The sequence below is a fragment of the Rattus norvegicus genome, chromosome 4 (genome assembly GCF_021556685.1).
Source record: "Rattus norvegicus strain SHRSP/BbbUtx chromosome 4, alternate assembly SHRSP_T2T, whole genome shotgun sequence".
In the NCBI taxonomy this organism is placed as follows: domain Eukaryota; kingdom Metazoa; phylum Chordata; class Mammalia; order Rodentia; family Muridae; genus Rattus; species Rattus norvegicus.
Genome location: NC_141537.1, coordinates 162,759,022 through 162,780,602, shown reverse-complemented (window position 1 = coordinate 162,780,602; position 21,581 = coordinate 162,759,022). Strand labels below are relative to the sequence as shown.

General features: G+C 49.5%; 1 protein-coding gene and 1 long non-coding RNA gene across 4 annotated transcripts in view; both read right to left on the bottom strand.

Annotated features, from left to right (window-relative positions):
- Window positions 1-15,235, bottom strand: part of Tspan11 (tetraspanin 11) — a 67,179-nt gene extending 51,944 nt beyond the window's left edge. For 2 of the 3 annotated variants that reach the window (XM_087657721.1, XM_087657722.1), the window contains exon 1: window positions 15,107-15,235. The gene's annotated coding sequence lies outside the window, so the exon portion shown is untranslated. 3 annotated transcript variants of the gene reach the window in all.
- A 3,576-nt stretch (window positions 15,236-18,811) lies between these two features.
- On the bottom strand, window positions 18,812-21,540 carry LOC147995070 (uncharacterized). The gene is made up of 3 exons (XR_015687272.1): window positions 21,370-21,540; window positions 21,144-21,269; window positions 18,812-19,983 (listed from the first exon to the last, which is right to left on the bottom strand). It is a non-coding gene; the product is annotated as an uncharacterized LOC147995070 (long non-coding RNA).
- Between the last annotated feature and the right edge of the window lie 41 nt (window positions 21,541-21,581).

The window sequence follows — 21,581 nt, the reverse complement described above, 5'->3', positions numbered from 1 at the left end:
TCTGTTGCTGTGACAAAATGCCAGGAAAAAGTCAACTTAAAGGAGGAAAGGTTAATTTTAGCTCATGGTTTCAGGGGTTTCCATACACACAGCTGCTGGGCAATGTCACTCTGTGCCTTTGGCAGAGGTGGACACGGGTCCACTGACCTTATGGTGGCCAGGTAACACAGTGTGAGGACAGGGTCTCAACAGCCCCTTCAAAGACACACCCCAGTGAACTAACTTCCTCACTTTAGACTCCACCTCTTGAAGATATCACCCCCTTCCAATAACACCATCTTGGGTGCTGAGACCTACTCACAGACCTTTGGGGAACATTCTAGACCCTAGTTACAGTATCTGGGTTACCCCTAGTAGCATATTATCTGTGTCTGCCAGCTGGGAATGCAATCCAGGTCCTCTTTTCCTGTGTCCACCTTGCTTATTAGTGTCTTGGACCAGATGGTTGCTAGAGAGACCCTACTCCTAGCTGACCATTACCATTCCCTTGCAAGAAAACACAAAAGCACATGGATGAAGTCCCCTGGTATGGACAGGAAGTCATTGTAAAACAAGTAGGAAGAGAGCAGCGATGGCGTCCAACTTGGCAGCAGGAAGCACGTTCTACATGTGTGGGTGCTGAAAGGCAGGCTGACTTACAGGTAGGGCTCCAGCAGGGGGCACCCACATAGCCTGGGCCATCACGGTGGGCATGAGGTGCTTGAGAGCAGACAGTGATATCTATCTCGGTGCTTATGTCACCTTCCCCAACCCCTGTGACTTAAGGAGGCTTAAGGACACCTAGCCTCTGGCCCACTCCTATGCATAGCTTTCTCTGTGATTTCAAGCGGCGGTTTTCCTGTGTATTGGACTACAAGGACGGCCTCCCTTACCCATTCAGGCAAAAATGTGCCTTTCAAGTGCTTTGATCGAGGTTATCTCAGATCATTTCTGCATCCCAGATGGAGGCACCCACCAGCAGTCACAGCTGCCATACAAAACACACTGGATGTGACTCAGAGTCCGTCATAAGTAAATCTCTTTAGGGCTCACAGGCAGGAGGTGAGCATCAGAACCATCTCCTGCCACAGATGCAGAAAGGGCCACTGAGGTCAGACGGAGGCCACACAGCAAGCTGAGGGTGCTCAGGCAGTTTTAGCAGGTGACATGTTTCCTCGTGCTCACGCAATGCCCTGTTTACACCTATTGTGTCTGGGACAATTCGATTGCTGCCTACTGTCTTGAATATTGAAATTATCAGTACTTTTCCGTTCACCTAAAAAAGCGTCCTGGGTGGATGCTAAATGCAGGTGCATCACTACGACGTCATCTGTCTGCAACCTTCCACACTCCCCAAGCCTCTGCGTTCTCCCACTCCATCTTTTCTACCTCAGTGGGTTTCTCCAACGGCGTGTTGCTCTGAAATCCACAGTCACCAAGTCCCCTTGGGATGCCCGGGCTATGGTCCTTCACTGTAGTCAACACTCTGCGTTGAGTGGCCTTCAGAGTCTTAGACTTCCCCAGCTTTTGCTATGGGTACAACTTAAGGACCATAACAAAGACCACAGAGAGAGGGTTCTGGAGCTGTTATACAAACACAAGGAGAGCTAGGCATGTGTCTCAGTCCCCAGAACTGTAAACTGCCACCACGACACCACTGGGAGCTGGAGCCTTCCCTAGAAATATCGTTCAGAAAGTCTTGAGGCAGACAGTGGACATTCGTGTCCAGCTGGTGCTGGCGCGGCTGGTCTCGGCACACACAGTGTCCTTTGCATGACAGGGAAAGAAATGAGACCGTGTGATCAGGATCTGTAATCACTGGAGTGGAGCTGCTGACCCATCCTGGGCTGCTACCTGGGAGACAATTTATTTTTCAAGCTGCTGTCCTGCTGGGTTCTGGTTCAGCAACTCGGCATTGTTTTTCTCACTGGATTGCTTCTCTGGGAGTCAGAGTCTTCTCTGGTTTATGTCTCTCTCAGAAGAGAAGAAATGAAATTCTTCTGTAGCTCTGCCTCTGGATGAGGGGAGCCTGACCTCCATTAGAAAGAACGACAGCTAGTGTGAGCTCAGGTACAATATTGTGTCTACTCACAGTGCTCCCTGTATCTCTGGCCTCCCATGTGCCCCCAAATTCCTGTCTCTCTCTCTAGTTATTCGATGAGGTATCACTTTTCTTGTTGCTATGATAAAGTACATAACCAAAGCAACTTAAGGAAGTCAGGGTTATTTTGGTTCAAGGTTTGAAGGCTAAACTCCATCATGGTGGGAAAGACATGGTGGCAGATGTTTGGTCTTGCTGTATGCCATAATCATGAGGGGTGTCTAGGGCACGGGGGATGGACATGAGAGAGAGAGAGAGAGAGAGAGAGAGAGAGAGAGAGAGAGAGAGAGAGAGATCCCATTAAAATCAACAACAACTAAACTAAGTTGCTAGTGTTCAGCTGGCTTCCTTTTTCTTTTTCCCTTCATTTATTCAGTTCAAGACTTGAGCCCGTTGGATGGTGAAGCCCACCTTCCAGGGTAGATTTTCCCCTCATCAGTTAAACCTTTCTGGAAACATACTCAAAGGAACACCCAGAGGTGAGTCTCCTAGGTGAGTCTAAGTCCAGCCACGTTGATAAGGAAGATTTAACCCTTCTTTTGCTGCTTCTGTCTGAGGTCAGTCCCTCACCCAAGCATTCTGGACTCTCTACTGTCTGACAGACACCTCTCCATGGTTCCCAAAGTCACGTCTAATTGCCGAGGAAGGAGGTGGCTTTTCAGCCTTCTCCGTGAAAGCAAGGCACTGGACTACCTTCATTTCCCAAGCCCTCCCTTCTTTTTGTGCTTGTGCTGGGGATGGGACCCAGAGCTTCATATGGCTGGACTTGAGTTTAAGCCACTGAGCCACAACCCCAGCTACATTGTCCTTCTGAAACACCCTCCCTGGTGACCACTGTGATAGTTTGAATGAGAATGGCTCACATCGTTTGATCCTACATTTGATTGCTTATTCATCAAGATGTGGCACTGCTTGAGATTAGAAGGATAAAGGGGGTGTGGCCTTGTTAGAAGTATGTCACTGGAGGTGGGCTTTAAGGATGCAAAAGCCAACATGGGCCCAGTGTGTGCCTGATGCCTGCTACCTTTACATCAGGATGTACAAGTCTCAGATAGACGTAGAGGTCTCCCTAGTACCTGACCACCTGCTGCCGTGCTCCTGGCCATGATGATAATGGACTAAGCCCCTGAAACTGTGAGCCAGTCCCAATTAACTGCTTCATTTTATGAGCTTCTGCGGTCATGACATCTCTTCACAGCAATAGATCAGTGACTAAGAGACAGCCTCACTGGCTTCGTGGCCTCATGCTCTTTGGATTCCTCTTGAGTGTCTCCGATGAGCCGTAATTGCCATGATTTAAAAACGGCCCCAAAGAATTATGTATAAGAAGCTGACTCTTCAAAACAGAGGAGAGGGAGGAAGAGAGGACCAGGTCAGAGCCCGTTAATGGCGCTCACACAGGGTGGCCCAATTGTCTCCTGTGGTTTGTTATGAAACAAGATTGGGCTTCCTCTTGCTCAATGTCCCTCGAGACATCTTACCCTCTGTCTGCAGCCTGAGAGCACACGGCATAAAGGCCCCCTCCAGAAGTCACGTGATGCTCTTGAACCTTCTACCTTCGAGGACCATGACTAAATACAGTACTGTTCAGGGAAACTAGGAATAGCTATCAGCCTACTGAGATCCAGGCTCACCCAGGGCCACAATCCATTCAAAATAAAGTTGTTGGTTTTCCTTGCCCCCCACCCTCAGATCCTCCACTTCCTCATCCAATGTCATCCTAGTCCTTATATCCCAGCACCCGTTTGCATCCTCCTCAGTGAGCATCTTAGGAATCGGCCCTTTCCCCTCCTTTTACTGCCCTACCTCAGGCTTCTCCTCACTTCTCACTGAGTAGTTATTTATGTGTCAGTTTCCCCTGAGATTAGATAATTAGTCTATTAATTCACTGAATGCCTAAGGTCCCCATGCGTGTACACATGTGCTCGGTGGTAGAGATAAGAAAGGACGAAAGGAATCAATGAGGCCGTCTCTGACCTCCAAACCCTCAGCGCTGGGGCCACAGGTAGAGTAATAGCACTTCATCAGAGTGTATGAAATTCAAGGCCAAGATGTACTTGCAAGGGCGCCAAAGAAGGGATTTGGCAACAGTTTATAGGAAAAGGAGCAGAGTAAGAGTAAGTGCCAGGCTCAAGGTTTTAACATGGATTTCATAAGCAATGGGATCTGCCTCCTCTGGTCCAAGGATAAGAATTCCACGCACCACTTACGAGCTTAAGAAGCAAACTCAAGTGGCTATCAGAGTCTGAGTCTGGGGGATGAATATTCATTTCAATGAGGTCTGAAAATATGGTTATCTGAAGAGCCCATCAGGCATATATCAACTGATGACCTGGCCCTCTGTCGGACATAGCAGAGAGCCCACAAGGGACCACCCAGCAACTGCATCAGCCCCTGGCAACCGTTCTAGGCTGGCAACTGCGTGTGTAGATCCAGCCAGGGACGTAGATGGAACTTACGGTGAGAAGCCAACCCCGACCCCCACCTAGAGAAACTACTGCACAGCGGGCTGAATTTGCACATCTGGAGCTTCACCCACACTCTTCAGAAAGTTTAGGACCTTGCCTCATAGTCTGAGCAATCTTGACAAACCCAGCCTACTTGTACCAGAGACAGAGCCCGTGCTATCCCCATTCAGAGACGTGCATCTGTTATAACTCCCCTGTTGTCTGAACTGAGAGAAGCTAGATCTACTTGGAAGAAAGGCCCCTCTCTATCTAGGCTGGGCACCATCCACAGCCCATATGCAGAGGTTGCCTGCTTTTTTCCATGGCTGAAGGGTAGGGGCCATTGCTCCTGGACCCAGGAGTGTGGAGGGGCTGAGGGAATCCATTGCTTCAAAGGATTACCAAAGAAAGGGTCTCTTTATGGGGCCCAGTTGGAAGTCCACTGGCTTCAAGGCAGGATGGGAGTGGGTAAGAAAGGCCCAGGTGTCAGGGATTCCCTGTGTTCTGTACTGGCTGACAGTGAGTGAGGTGCTATTTATCCCTTTCTGTGCCTCAGTTTCTTTATCTGTACCAGACAGAGTTGGTGTTCTGGAAGTCTGTTCTTCCAAATGACGTTTTCAGTAGACTTCGATATATGAACTGTAAGCCAGGTGTACTTTTGCTGGTGTTGAGCATCCCTCCAGGTTAAGTTCCTCTCACCAGCATCTCCTCCTCCCGATATACCCCAAAGCCCGGACCACAACACAACCTCAGCTCCAGGGCTCTGAGATCATGCCTTTTAATTCTTTAACGAGAATTATCACTGCAGTTGTCCAAGGTCAAATGACCCCAGAAACAGCAGGAACTGAAGGGCCCTATGAGGTCACCTGAGAAGCCGTTACAGATGGTCCAGCTGCTGCTGATCTCTGGGCTCCTGCCACACCTATCTCACCCATTTTCATCGTGATAAAATCCACACAATATAAAATTTACCATGGAGCAAAGTCTGAAGGAACGGCCATCCAGATACTGACCTGCCTAGGGATCCATCCCATGAGCAGACACCAAACCCAGTCACTATTGCTGATGCCAAGAAAAGCTTGCTGACAGGATCCGGGTATAGTTGTCCCCTAAGAGGCTTGGCCAGATCCTGACCAATACAGATGTGGATGCATACAGCCAAGCATTGGACTGAGCAGGGAACTCTAATGGAGAAGTTAGAGAAAGGACTGAAGGAGCTAAAGGGTTTGCAACTCCATAGGAAAACAACAATATCAACCAACCAGACCCCCCCCAGAGCTCCCAGGGACTAAACCACCAACCAAAGAAAACAGAGGGTATCCATGGCTCCAGATGCAGCATCACTGGCAGGGGAACCTCTTGGTCCTGTGGAGGCTTAATACCCCAGCATAGGGGAATGCTAGGGTGCTGAGGTGGAAGTGGGTGGGCGGGTGGGGGAGCACCCTCATAGAGACAGGCGAAGTGGGTAGGGGGGAGGCGATAGGGAGTTTGTGGAGGGGAAACTGGGCAGGGGATAACATTTGAAATGTAAATAAATGAAATAACAAATAAAAAGTTAAAAAAATGTATCATGGTAACCATTTTAACACACAGGACTCCGTGGCATTAAATACATTCAAAATGCATTTACCTCTCACCCTTTACACTTCCAGAACTTTCTCTTCACCCAACATGGAAGTCCTGCACATTGGAATACTCATTTCTCTGCCCCTCCCACGGCCTCTGGTGACCTGTACTCTGCTTCCTGACTGTTACTTTCTTTCAAGTATTTCCTATCTTCAAGGCCCCTATGTCCCTTGGTCTGTTGCATCTGACTTCTCTCACCACATTTTCAGGTCACTTCTGGGCAGCTGCCCCCTGTGGTCAGACCTCAGCTTAGACCCCAGCATCAGTGGGCTGGGGATGGTGCTGGCTCACTTCCGTCCCCCAAAGGCAGCTCATGAATGGACTCACAGCATTGCCACAGCTTTCTGGACCCAGCCCTCAGCTGAGAGCACTGAGTGGATTGGCTGCTGGGGCCTCAAGCGCTGAGTCCCTGTGACTACAACATGGTGGCCGTTATGTAGCTTTCCAGCCGCCTCTGCAGCTCTCTCTCTCTCTCTCTCTCTCTCTCTCTCTCTCTCTCTCTCTCTCTCTCTCTCTCTCTCTCCACTCATACCCTGCAGCAGGTGATAACACTTGGTAGAGATTTACCAGATCCAGAGTCCCCCCCAGTTTCAGCACAGCAGGAAGGGACCCCCAGACTCTCCATCCTATGCACTCTGGGGAGGAGGAAGGACTGTCCCACGGGCTTTCATTCTGCGCATGTTAGTCTCTGCTTATGTGTACTCACAGCCTGCTGGCTGCCAACAAGATGGGCACACACTCCCTTCTGACTGATGGGAATCAGACAAAAGTGCCCCAGCGATGCAGATGCTCATCTTTCTCCCCAGGCGGGGATTCCCGTAACTTCTTATTTGCTTTCCAAGTAGTGTCTGTCTTATGTCTGGAACAAGGCACCATGGTTTAGTGGTTAGCCCCAAGACCATTCCTTCCTAGGAGTTGTGTGTGTGTGTGTGTGTGTGTGTGTGTGTGTGTGTGTGTGTGTGTGTGTGTGTGTGTGACTCTGTAGTCATGTAAAAAAATGTTACATCTGATTATCCAGTTTCCAAGGGATTCCATAGAACCCTAGGTTGGGAGTCTCCCTCTCTCTCCTGAGGTTAAGGGTTTCGGACACTGTTTTCCTTTTAAGGGCAACAGACAAACCTGCCCATCCCAAAGAAAACGGCCGTGGCTCAGGTGCAAGGCCGGACTGGCAGGCTCAGAGTCACTGCCAGGGGCAGGGTTTCCTCTGCAGCCAGGGATGCCAGGTGTCCAGCCTCCTGGCTGGGTTTGCTGTCTCCCCACAACACAGATGCGTAAGACGGCGTGTCTGTGCTGTGACTGTACGAGCAGTCTTGTGTCTGAATTTCAACTTGGGTGTTCACTTTGGGGCTCAGATGTGAATCTGCTGATGCCGCTCACTGAGGCGGGTGTGGAAGCTGCTAAGGTTCCTGGTAAATAAACCGCGGCATTCCATCCCAAGTCAACGGAGACGTGTTTTCTAAGGACGTGATAATTCCTAAGAAAAGTGTGAGAATCTTCCCCTGGCAGGAGAGCCATGAACACAGACATTTGTCTTTTTAAAAAGATATTTGACTTTTCTGGACAAGAAAATGACACATTCTCCTGGCACTGACCAAAATGGCCACAGTGTGACCTCAACTCTGCCCCAAAGAGAAAGAGGTAGTGGTGCCTAAATCAGTCCCCTGACTATGTTCAACCCGACATCCCTGAATCATCATTACCCATTGCTTCTAAGGTTGAGGGAATGACCTGCATGTGCCAGGTGAGGAAGAAGCTCTGTGTTTATCTTCTATTAATTTGTGGGAGGCACTCATTGGTCGGTGCAGGGGTTCAAATACAACTTCTAGGCTCCCCCAAAACAATTCATGTGGGTATAGTACATGCCTGGGAAGTAGGAGAACTGGTCTGTCCAATGGTGGAGAGTCTCTTCTCCTCCCCACATGCAAAGGATAGATTCCTCTCCCCCAAAAATGCAGCTTCTGAGTCATTTGTATGAGAATCCATGAGTATCCTTAGATTAAACAAGGAAACGTACAGATGGAGAATAACCCAGCAAGGCAATTTCTTTTTGTAAAAAGAAAATTTACATGACCCAAACTGGGCTAGTGAGTGCACCTGTCAAAGATGCCCTCTGTCTCTTCTCCCTAAAGCAGATGGTGACTGTGTCTCGTCCCTTTGCTGGGAGCTTCAAGGGGAAACATGTGACAGAGCCTCTTACATGTACAACCGTCATAGCCCTATGGAGTCAGTGTTTGTGTAGTTGACAGGTTTTGTGGTTTTGTTGCCCTTTGCCTTTTGAGACAAGAGCTTTCTGTGTAGCAGAGGCTGGCTCTCAATTTTCCTGCCTCATCCAGAGGACTGGGATTGTAATGTATCTCATGGACGCTGCATTTGCATGCCCAACATTCAAAGGCACTGTTATCCCATTTCACAGACTGGGCCCTGGCTTGCATGAGGAATGCGCCGTAGGCCCATGTGTTTGAACACTCGGTTCCCTGATGATGGCGCTGTTTGAAAGACTGTAGGACCCTGGGAAGAATGCAGCAAAGATGGGTTGCTGGGGGCAGACCATCGAGGGCTATAGCCAAGCCAGACTCTCTGCTTCCTGACTGTGTTATGTGCTGACTGGCAGCCGCACCCTTTTTTGTCAGGGACAGGAGCCAATCAGCTGCTACAACTCCATAGTCACAATGCTTTGCTTTGAAGCATGAGTAGCATGGACCTCTCTTCCCTTGGACCTCCTCTGTCGAATACTTCATACAGTGATTGGAAAAGTACTTGAAACACGGGCAATGACAGCACAGCTTCTCTGTGCTCAACTTACACCATTTTTCTGAGCTGTTGCCTATTCTAATCTTGTCCTTTCTGCAGTACAAAGGGAGGGGGTGCTTTCCCTGACCCTCCCACCCCCACCCAGCTTACTCTACTATGGGTACCTGCTCTCTAAAACCTTGAGTAAAATTTCAGGTTCACTGGAATTGAAAGCCCTCGGGCACCTGTGCTTTCCCTGCCTCTGCTTCTGCTCACACTTCCTTTCTCACCATCTCTGCCCCCTCACTGAGGATACATTCTTTTTTTATTTTTTCCTCCATCTTTATTAACTTGGGTATTTCTTATTTACATTTCAATTGTTATTCCCTTTCCCGGTTTCCAGGCCAAAATCCCCCTAACCCCTCCCTCTCCCCTTCTATATGGGTGTTCCCCTCTCCATCCTCCCCCCATTACCACCCTCCCCCCAACAATCACGTTCACTGGGGGTTCAGTCTTGGCAGGACCAAGGGCTTCCCCTTCCACTGGTGCTCTTACTAGGCTATTCATTGCTACCTATGAGGTCAGAGTCCAGGGTCAGTCCATGTATAGTTTTTGGGTAGTGGCTTAGTCCCTGGAAGCTCTGGTTGCTTGGCATTGTTGTTCATATGGGGTCTCGAGCCCCTTCAAGCTCTTCCAGTTCTTTCTCTGATTCCTTCAACGGGGGTCCCATTCTCAGTTCAGTGGTTTGCTGCTGGCATTCGCCTATGTATTTGCCATATTCTGGCTGTGTCTCTCAGGAGAGATCTACATCTGGTTCCTGTTGGCCTGCACTTCTTTGCTTCATCCATCTTGTCTAGTTTGGTGGCTATATATGTATGGGCCACATGTGGGGCAGGCTCTGAATGGGCGTTCCTTCAGCCTCTGATCTAAACTTCGCCTCCCTATTCCAGAAGGCACATTCTGTGCATGTGTATGTTCTGTATTAGTGACATCGAGGATTCTAGAAAGCCTGCTGTTCTACCACTCTGCGTGCCTACGAATCACCCCCAAACTGAAGTTCTGTGGTCCTTTTTCATGGCCCCTTCTCTGCTCATCTCTTTTCTTTATTAACCCAAAGAATGTTCCCCTGAAGACAAAGCCTTCATCCCTCTTATCTGCTCAGCTTTGGTGAAAAGGCGGGCATGGCCAGACAGTGAGCAAGGATCCCGAAGACCTAGAGAGGGCAAAGTTTTGCTCTCAATCTGTTTCAAACCCTCAGACCACATGTTCAATGCTCACCCCATCCCTACCTTTTATTATTTTCTCCTGGAGTTTTGTTTTGAGAGAGGGCTTGCTATGATACCCAGGCTAGCCTCCAATCTCAGGAATCCTGCTGCTTCAACCCTCTGAGTAGCTGGGACTTTAGACGTGTGCCATTGCACAGGGCACTCTTCTGAGCCGTTTATGCGTTTTCTCGTGCATGTATGTATAGTACGTATTAGTGACATTGAGGAATGGACTTATGCTTTGTGAATTCCAGGCAGGCAACTGCCCCTCCCCAACACACACATACCCCACAACGCAAACATAAATGATGAAATCAGAAAGGCAGAGACCCAGACATAGACACGGAAACAGCCCAGGGATGGCACAGCCCACAGTGGACTGGGACCTCAGTTGAAGTTCCCTCCTTTCTGATGATTCTAGCTTGTGTCAAGTTAGCAGAACACCAGCCAGCACACCATCTTATAACGTGACCCCAAAGAAAGACAAATCATGGGTCCAGGCAGCTTCATGGCCATACAACCAGGTTAGCCCACAAGGCCATGGGCTCAAAAGGGCCCTGAGCTGGGATCCCTGCTCTGCTGTCATCAGCTTGAGATGCTTAACAATGTCACTTTTGAACTTGTGTTTTATGAGTGAAACCCAATGGTCCAGCGGACGCAGATGTGAGAAAGGGACACGTTTGCACACATGCCACCCCTCCCTGCTGCTCCACGTGCTGCAACCCAGGATTCCAAGAGTCTGCATCAGGCGTTCATTGCAATTGTCCTGAGATTATGTGCTGGAACCAGAAACTGCTTTCAGTGCGCACGGCAGGGCCAGCATCCTGAGAAGCAGGTTGTCATGCCCTGTCTTCCTCACGTACTGCTTCCGGCAAGAGCCAGCTATTTGCACGGCAAATGAAGCCAACACACACAGCGGGTGAGAAGACAGAGCCTGACAGGGCCACAGCTCTCCTCGGCCCTTCCCTCCTCCTCAGGAGCACAAGGCTGAAAGCTGCTTCTGGCGGTGCCTGTAGAAGGACGTGAGCTAAGGCTGAACCAATTTCGCACATTGCTATCCTCGTAGTGAGAGTAAAGCACACCCGTGACACTGTGGGATTTGGGTGATGCATACAAGTCAAGTGCTTCGACGCTTGCTTTTTTAAGCAGGGAATTGCATGGTCGAAAGCTTAGTGGCAGAAGTCGTGCTGGTCACTTAGAATCAATCTTCCTTTACTCAGAATGTCATTTAGTGTTAGAAAATGATAATATGACGTGCCAAGAGAGAAGACCAAGGAAGAAAAGAAAGGCTTTAGGTTTCTGCGCTCTTACTGGTGTTTCTTGCACAATGGAGTGGACTTCTGTGTTTCCATGCTGAACTGGGGCCCACAAATTATACGGTGGTTCCGACCGGTGGAAGAACTCTTCCCAAGACTCATCAGTTAGGACTGGCAATCTCTCTGAAGTGCCCACACCAAGAGCATTCAGTAGATGACTGCTCTCTGTTAGCCAAACTTTCTGTAGTTGGTAGGGCTAAAAGAATCAATCATCCCACCCTGTCTTTCACTGATTCTGAGGGATACGAGTTCAAAGCCATGGAGGAGGCAGTGGTCTCCAATTGCCAGGAGGGTGGTGTTCATCCATCTGAGGCAGCCCTGAGAAGGGTGCCTCATTGCAGCACTTCAAGAACACTCAGAGAAATGGAGACCCTTAGCCGCCAAAGGGGCTTCACAGTCTGACCTAATTTTCTCCAATCCTGAAGGCCTCAGACATGCTGGAGAATTGCTACCCCTGACCCAACATTTGCTTTTCTTCTCTTTAAACATCTTTGAACCTGTTCTGTTAGAGAAGGGCCTGAACTGATTGTTTAAAATGAGACATAACCCAGGAAACAGGACAGACATAGCACAATTAAACCACCAGGTACCGGGTCTTTTAGGTTTTTAAAAACTAAATCAAATACCTTGTGTACATTAGGAGTCGATCAAGAAAGATCTTTGAAAACATGAAGTCATGTGGGCTAGGGTAGAGAACCCCTGAAGGGTCATCCTACAGCTTCGCAAAAAAAGGGAGCCTGCTCACTGCTTCAGGCCACAGCAGGGACCTGCCCTGAGAGGTTTGCCTCACATTTCCAGAACCCTCTGTAATATTCCCAGCTTCTGGAGATCACATACTTTCAAGAGGGGCTGTGCATAGGGCAGGTTGAGGCTATTGGACAGCAGCTGCACCCCGCAGGTGTGCTTGAGGAGTAGTCAGTGTCTTAATTATTGTTCTACTGCTGCGAAGAGACACCATGACCAAGGCAAGTCTTATAAAAGAAAGTGTTTAATGGGGGGGGGGGTTACAATTTTAGGCAGTTTTAGAGGGTTATTCCATGATCACCATGCAGGAAGCAGATGCTGGAGCCATAGCTGAGAGCTTTGCTCCCTGATCCCCAGGCAGCAGGCAGAGAAAGAGAGAGACAGCAGACCTGGTATAGGCCTTTGAAATCTCAAAGCTCACCTCCAGTGGTATGAGTCCTCCAACAAAGTCACACTGCAACACCTCCGAATCCTTCCCAACAGACCCACTAAACCTACCATAGGCAGGGAACAGTGGAGATGTCCCACAGGGAAATAATTCACAGGACTCCATCATTCCCAGTGAGCCACAGTATGCAGTAGCTACCTGCCCTGTGCACACCATCCTGGTCACAAAACTGTCTTCCGTTTCCCTGAGGTCACAGGACACATGGGAACCCAAGGCCTCTGCCAATCGTTCCCCACTGTCCTCAGCTATTCCCACACTTGACTAGAAGGGATCACTTCCCAGATCTACAGAGAGGAAAATTAAAGTGCAGTGAGGTCAGGGGGCTCATAGAAGTTGGCACGGGGGGAAGGGCAAAGCCGGGACAAGCCTGCCTATCTGCACCCCAGTGTGGCTGGGCCTGTGAGTGTCATGTGGTTTCCACCAGGCTCATGGCAGGCACTTGATGAATCCATGGAACACACGCACACTATACAAGTCACCTCCTCCTAGTTTTATCTGCCCTGTATGTGGTTTTATCAGAACCTGGGAGCCCGCAAGGGTCAACCGGAGCAGGACCAGGTATAAGCAGCAAAGCTGACAGCCCAGAGGAATGTGTAGAGCATCCCTGTTCTCTCTCAAACCACTCAGAAGGAAAGAAAGGCCTGTAGAGTATTGACCAATGGGAAGCAGAGCCACAGACTGAATCCCAGATAATACTTAATTCTGTACTTCTAGGCCCCCATGCCCAGGGCTCTTCCCTTTCACAAACATTAACTAAATAGATACTGTGAGGAAGTCTCTGTGACAGGTGACCTCTAAGGGTCAAAGCCACCTAACTGTGTCTTAGTGTTGGGTGCTGTCTCAGTGTCAATGCTGAAACCCTCCCACCTTCTTACTCTGGCCCAGGACCGTGCTTGGGTTTTAAATCCCTATACTACAAAAGGCAGGATTCTGCAGGAAATATCCCACACCCGTGACCTTGGGGGGCAAACTTCCTCACTTTCTACTTTTCTGGGGAGCAAACTGTAGGGGGGGTCCTATAGCTAGAAGCAAGATGGCAGATCAAATGACCTATGCTCTTCTGAAAGTGTGCTTTTTGCAGAGGTAAGATGCTCAGAGTATTTGAAGACCATCAAAGTCTGAATTTTGTTTTGTTTGTTTGTTTTCTGTGCTTTGGAAGATATTTACATAGAAACTATGGGAGGCCTGTCTGTAGTTTCCACATTTCCAACCAAGAGTCCAGACACAGGCTCCAGACAGACATTCCTCTTGTGCTGAGTGTAAGGGCTCCCTCTACCACCACTGATGGAGCTGGCACTTGTGCTCCCAGCACTGTCCCCTTGCTTACAGCCCCATCCCAGGAAACCCCACATTGTTTCTCCAACCATCTAGGAGACAAGTAGGACCTGGTTCCTGGTCCCACTGTGTGCAGTAAGCTCTGATAACCTTCCTGAGATACAGTGCTGTGACATAGACACTGCAGCTAAATTCCCTACTAAGCTCTGGTCTGAGCCCAGGCTGCCAAACCCCACTAGCTGTTTCCATAATATCCATTAATTAAACACAGACCATCCAGCCTGGCTCAATCCGACCCCTTCCTCTCCCCCCAGACCCTACGGTACTGTAACTCTACACCCTGGAGTGCACTTAGGAATTTTCTAGAAGTTGGCTCTTCCTCTGATAGCCCTTCCAACTTCCTGCCTCATTACATTCAGTGTTGAGACCTCTGGTTGCTTCTTCCCGTGCTCTCTGCCATCTAGCCCAAGATGCCAATCAGCCTTCTTTACTTTACAGCTAGTCCACACACGTGAGCACTGCATAATACAAACAAAGACACTGTATTCCAGAATCTTGCTTGTTCTCGTCAACACAAGAAGCAAAGCTCGTAGGCACAGCTGACAAGGCCTTCCTAACTCAGTTCCCACTAACACACAGCAGGGCCGGGTGGATAGTCCAGCCTGAGAAGACAGACTGCCGGGGGAACAATCCCCCAGTGTCCTAGACTCAGCAGCTGCCAGCAGCTAGCAGACCCCGCTTTGCATGGGGTCCAGCAGCCAAAGGCTTGGCACCTTGCCTCCACTAACAAACAAGAGACAGCCCCTGGCATTTGGGGTTAACAAAGGGGGGCATTTGTGGGGGAGGGCCAGTCTTGTACAGGGCACTCTCTGTGTCCCAGGCTATCAAAGCTGCGCGCACAAAGTTAAAGAAGGCAAGGCAGACATTCGGAGTAGTATTCAGACCACAGCCCCACCCCCACCCCGCTGAGCTCAGTACGACACCCACACGCACACCCACCGCAGCATCCTGCCCCATCCTCATTCAAGGGCAACTTTTTTGGCCATCGAACCCCTTTTGGGTCGTGTTGGAGAAAGACAACTGAGCTGGAAGAGCCATGCCAGGGTATCCCCTTGGCTTGGCTCTTGATGCCAATCCCACCGGCGCTCTCCTCTCCCGCCGCCACCTGTACTTACCGGGCCACAACCGCCAGGCTGGATGCAGCCAGGGATCCGGAGTCCAGAGCAGTGATTGTGGTTGTCCTGGCCACAGCAGCCCGCTCCCTGCCCACTGGCCCGCGGTGGCCGCGGCCGGCTGCCCCTCTTACTCAGACTAGGGGACGCGCCCACAGACCCGGGGCGGGCGGGACCGGGGCTGCTCTTTGTTTGGAGCTGGCTTTTTTTTTCCCACCCAATTCAGAGCACAAGGAGCTCTGGGTCCTAGCAATGGTGCAGAAGTGGCTCCAGGAAACTAGTGAGGAGGGGGTGGGGCGGCGGCTCCATCCCCGTCCCACCCACTCATCAGTAATTCCTGCCTCAGACTTAGATTTGTTCTCATGAAGTTGGGGGAAATCCCAGGATCCAGGAAGAAGTGAATCCGTGACGGGTTCTTCGGGATGTAGGGACAAGCCTCCCACTTCTCTCCTCACCCCTGAGACACACGACCCATTTTTATCAGAATCCCGTGGACCATAGTTTTTACCCTCTTTGGAACCAAAGAACAGCCAGATCTCTTTCTGTACTGGAACTCAAAGGCAGACAGTCAAGGCCCAGTCTTTGCCAGTGGGTGAGGGTGAAGACTTGCTGACCTCCACTGCTGGGCCAGTGGGTGAGAACCCTATGTGATTTACCAAGAGGAACAGCCCGTTCCTAGCCAGCCTTGACTGCAGTGAGCAAGGCTTGCCGGCTTATTAATTTTTCTCCTTGCTGTGCCACAGTACCTGACAGGAGAAAGTCAAGGAAGGGTTTGTTCCGTCTCACAGTGTGAGTGTTCAGAGGATCACAGACTGAGTGGCTCAGCCACCAGATCAGGGGTGGCTGGTCACAGTGTGTCTGCCGGCAGGAGGCAGAAGGGACAAACGTTTGTGCACAGTTTGCTTGTTTTGTTTTACTTTGTTTGGTATTCAGATTCCCATATGGACGGTGTCACACACAATCCCTCAGTGAAACCTTTCTGAAAACATCCTCACAGATGCACCCAAAGATGTGTTTCCTAGGTGATTCTAAAGTTGACTACTCACTCACCGGAGGCAGGAAAAACAGAGGGTTCCTTGCTACTGAGGCCAGCCTGCTGAGCACCCCAGCAGGCTGTCACGGGAGAGATGAGCTGGGGGCAGCCTTTTGGATGTGTTTTGTCTCCTTCAGAACTCATCCTGAGATTTGGGAGTTCAGGGGTATGGGACCTTTCAGAGCCTTTGGGTGGAGAGGGTCACACAGCAGGGTTAATTTCTCTGGGAAGTGGGCTGTGTGCTCCCTCAGTGGACTGGTTACCCCAGAGAGCAGGCTATTTTTATTTCATTTTTATAGTGTTTGCCCATGCGTGTGGATGTGTTCGTGTGTGAACAGATGTGTGGGTGTGTTCATGTGTACACAGACACATGATCATGTGTGTGTACAGAGCAGAGATTGTTATATAATATGAGGTTGCTCCTTATTCCCCTCTTTCACTTGCTACCATGCCCTAGCCCAGTATGAGGCCCTTGCCAGACATGGCCGCCCTTTATTTTTTCTTTGACCTGCAGAACATGGGCCACAGACTTTAATTCTTTATATGTTGTTCAGTCTCGGGTATTTTATTGAAGCGATGGAAGATGGACTAAGAAAGTGGGATGGAGGGGCTCAGTGGAGGTCATGGCGGTCATCTCTCTGAGATGAACTGGGGTTGCCGGTGGTGAAAGGAAAAGACAGAAGAGCAGTCTACAGAGCTGTGCTGCAGGAGGAGCCTGTGAAGGGGAGACCAGGGGCAGCATGAGGGAGGGACCTGGTGTGAGGGAGACCTGGGGCTGCGACCTGGGGGCTGTGAGGGAGGAACCTGGTGTAAGGGAGGAACCTGGAGATAAAAGGGAGGATCTGGGGGTGTGAGAGAAGGACATGGGGTGTGAGGGAGGGACCTGGGGATGTAGGAAGGACATGGGGGTGTGAGGGAAGGACCTGGGGCATTTGTGCTGGAAACTTTGGAAATGTTTAAGAGAGCCCGAAGTGGGTAAAGCTGAGTTCATTGGGGGAGCCAACAGGTCTTGAGATTCCTCTGGGAAAGGTGTCTAACCAAAGTGTTAAAAGTAATTCTAGAAGTCTTAGGAGAAGGAAGCAAGAGACGGACTGAAGAGAAGAGGTGAGGTGGAAGCAGTGTAGAAAATGAGGACCAGACAGGGCTGAAGACAGAACTCAGGTCTAAGGAAGAGGTGGAGTTGAGGAAGGAAACTAACACCATAAAGAGAGACCTCGAGGAAGGCTGCAGGGTCACAGAATTCAGGCAGAGAAGGGTCAAGGACAGCTCATTATACAGAAAAAGTGACGAGGAGGCTACTCAAGAACACAGTGGTTGGTCTTAGAAATTTGGACACTTTTGGAGAATTATGACTTAGTGATGGCTTGTCTAAGTCAGATGGTCACTTGTCATGGTTCGGATCTTAAACATTCCCCAGCGGCCTGAGTGTTGAAGGCTTGATCCTAAACTGTGGTGCTGATGGGAGACTTGGAACCTTTGATAGATGAGCCAAGGGGAAGGTCTTTAGGGCATTGGGGCATTGCCCTTACAGGGGATTGTGGAGCGTTGGCTTCCTCTCCTATCTCTTTGCTTCCTGGCTGCTGGGAAGTGAGCAGCCCTGCCTATCATGTTCCCACTTTGAAGTTCTGTTCTATCCCATAAACCTTGAGCTTTGAAGCCATGAGCCAAAGCAAACCTCCATCTCCCTTAAATCCTTTAGAGTAGGCGTTTCACCACAATGATGGAAAGTGGATTGACACACTAGACCCAGAGGGGGAACATATGGATTCTGGACCCTCCCGATTCATGGAGGGCACATAAAGGCATGTCTCTTGGTTCTATTCCAGAGGGCTCTGAAAGTTACTCCAGATCCACGGCTTCCCAACAAAAACCCCAATTGAAGACCGGTCTCTGCCTAACCCTGTTTGCTTCTGTCCTAAGGTGTTGTTCTGGAAGCACCTTCTAGTGGATGCCTGCATGCAAATCTCCATCTGTTGCACAGCACGGCAAGTATAGATAAGGTCTTTGCTTATTTTTTGTTGTTGTAACAGAATACTCAAAACAAGGTTATTTAAAAAAAAAAAAGAGGCTACTTTAATTCATGGTTCTGTGGGCTGGAGGCCAAAGATAGTGAGGCTTCATCTCTCTAGCTTTTTGGCCATAGGGTCACTGGGGAAGGGTTAATGGTATACAGACCAGGAGCAAGGCTTGGGCTTCACCTCAAAGGAGGCAATTCCAAGGAGCAGGGATGGTCATAAAGGGCCCAGGGCAGACAAGACTGGAGTGGTGCTTCAGTGGTTAAGAGCTCTGGCTGCTCTTCCTGGGGATCCAGGCCCTATTCTCAGCACCCACGTCACAGCCCACAACCATCTGTAATTCTAATCATGGGGATATAGTGCCCTCTTCTGGCCTCCACAGGCACAGGCGTGCATGTGGTACAGGCAGCTATGCAGGGAAAACACTCAGACACATGAAAGTAAATAAGTAAATAAACGTAAGGCAGAGTGGACAGTAAAGAGGAGAGGGTCCCAAAAAGAGGATGGAAAATTTTGTGGGCCATGTGGGGAAGGAGAGAAGGGTGGGGTAGGCTGGAGCAGGGAAAAGGGCAGTGTGAGGGGTCAGGATGAAAAGGTGAGTTGGTACTCATCGGAGTTATTAATAGATAATGATAATTAGGGGAAAGAAGACTAGAAAACACCCTGGAGAACCCTTTAATGACCCTGGACACCAGGATATAAAGAAACACCTGGGTTAACATAGTCCTTCTCCAGTAATATCTTAAGTGGCATTAAAACAACAACAAAAACAACAACAAAAACAACAATAAAAATCCCCAGCAGTGTGTAAGTTAAGGTTCCCAGGAGCCTTATTTAAACACATGAATATGGGGGTGGGGGAGGGCAAAGGTTACAGATGCTCAGACAGGAGAAAGAAATGCCATTGGGAGAGGGCCTGTCACATGGCATGGTGGGTACTGCTAATGTCTAAGCTTGTTTTCTGTTGCTGTCACACAACACCCAAGACTGGGTAATCTACTTTCGTAAAGAGGTTTATTAACTCACAGTTTCAGGGACAGAAGCCCAAGACAATGTGGTTATATTTGCTGGCCCCTTGGTAGAATAAGGCTAGAGGGGGGTGGTCCCTGTGAAAGAGGAAATGGGCAAAGAAGGGCAGACTGATGCTGTAGCATCAGGCTCTCAAAGAAACAAACTCATTTCTCAAGACAGACCAGGTCCCCCTTAAAGGCCTTTCCTGAGAACTCTGCACTGTTGCCATCAGATTTCAACCAGAGTTGTGGAAAACCGTGTTCAAACCGCAGGTGCCCATCAACAAACACAGCGTAGTCCGATAACGTGAAGAGAGGAACCTTCGAAATGCTCGCACCACACACACACACACACACACACACACACACACACACACACACACACACACAAGTCAAGTGTTGGGGGGTGCCGAATGGGTGGGTTAATTGGCCTTTCTCAAGCCATCCCACGCTACATTAAAAATCACAACATCTCCCTCTACCCCGTAAAAAGACGCAGCTGTGTGATTGGTCTGTGTGAATGCGACATGTTAGACACCAGGTGGAATTCATTTCAGTGATGTGTTTTGTTTAAGGTGATGCATTTAAAAGGGTATCAGCTCGTAGTGTGGTCATCCACACCCTGGCTTACTCCATGTCCCAATTCTGGTGTGCACTGGTTGGGGGAGAGTGGTGTTGGGGAGGGAATGCAGGATTTCAGGTGTGCTGGACAGCGCTGGTTCCCGGATCCATCAGCCCTTGGTGTGCACCGTTTGCATGTATTGTGTGCATCCAAGTTCAGATGCTGGCTTCACCAGGGCTACATGCAGATTGCAGAGCCATCTGAAAGCAGAGTGGACTGACACTCAGAGACAACATAGAGTCTTGAGCTTCCCAAATACTGAGTTTTTACATTACTGTTTAGGTTGAATGAAAAAATAAAAGAAAGCAAACAAACCAACCAGCCAAGTAAACCCCAAAACCAACAACCAACATAACAAAACTATACAAAACAAAAAAACACAAAAACCAAAAACAAAAAAACAAAAACAAACAAACCAACAAAACAAAAATCAAACAAACAAAGAAAATAAAAATCCCAAAACAAAATGTTGTTCTCGACTTCACTCAGCACCTACTTTTGCTCTCTGAGCATCCCAGTTGGCCTGGACTTTCTAATCCTCCTTCCCCATCGCTCAAGTGCTAGGATTCCACGCCTGTGCACTTGGGTCTGAACACATCTGGAGGGTTTAGCAGCTGCAGGAGTCTAAGGGCCACGGTATCAGAACAGGCAGGCACAGAACATGAACGCACCCCACCCCCACCCCCAAGGCAGCAATGAGGAATGTAGCCTGTAGCTGGCTCTCCTAGTACATGGGGACCTTTGGTTTAACATTCAAGCGCCCACAGGTCAGGAACTTGCATTTCTCCACTCTGGAGAATCTGCCTGTCTTTCAGAACCTTTTCCAATCACTACCTAGGAGACTTGCAAGGCGAAGAAGGTTTCCTTGACAACCCAACTCCGGCGGCTGCCAGCCTTGCTTGTTAAGCCATTCCTGTGGCCCCCTGAATCACTGTACGCAGACTGGTGCCCAGTCATTCTAGGAGAAACCAGTGGTGCTCTTGGAGGCGGTGGGAACAATGCTAATACGAATCACAGATAACTTGCTTGCCTTAAGTGCAGTGCTTCCTCCTGACCTTGTAGAGCAGAAGCTCGCCTTGGTTTCTTCCTCCACAGTAGATAGAGGGCTTGATTGCTACTTGTCGGAAGACTGGGGGTGGTCCTAACTGTTGCTCAGTGGAGACCAGCCTGTACTAGACTGTGAACATGGAAGCTAAAGTTGTTCAGTTTTCTACCTACGCTGGTGTGTAAAGAAAGGGTGGAGGAGCGAGGCCTCACAGTGTCCGTGTAATTCCCAGGAGAGGGATGTCCCTGCAGAAGCTGGAGCTGCCCTGTGGTGCACTTCTGTGACACCAGGACCGTTAGTCGCACTGATCTGTACCTGAAACTATTACTGATTTTTGTTAGCCGTATCAAGAGCGCTGCGCGAGGGTCTGATCTCCTGTTTGCTTTCTTGGCAGTCCACATGAAAGGCCTTCCAGTCTGCTTTTTCAGTCCCGAGAATATTCTTTAAAGAAAAACATAGAAAAACACATGTAAACACATGTAGACACAGCAAACAAGGCAGCTAAGCAAACGTATAAATAACAAGCGAGATGATACTTAACTATGTGCAGCTGTGAGTTTTGGGAATGCTCAATGCTCACCCCCCCCCCCCCCCCCGCCTTAGCTTCTCTAGGGAGCGCCCATCGCCTGCAACTGGAGTGTAAGCTTTCTGCCTCAAGGGTCACGTGCCTGGGAGGGACAGAGGGAGGGAGGGAGGGAGGGAGGGAGGGAGAGAGAGAGAGAGAGAGAGAGAGAGAGAGAGAAGAGAGAAGGA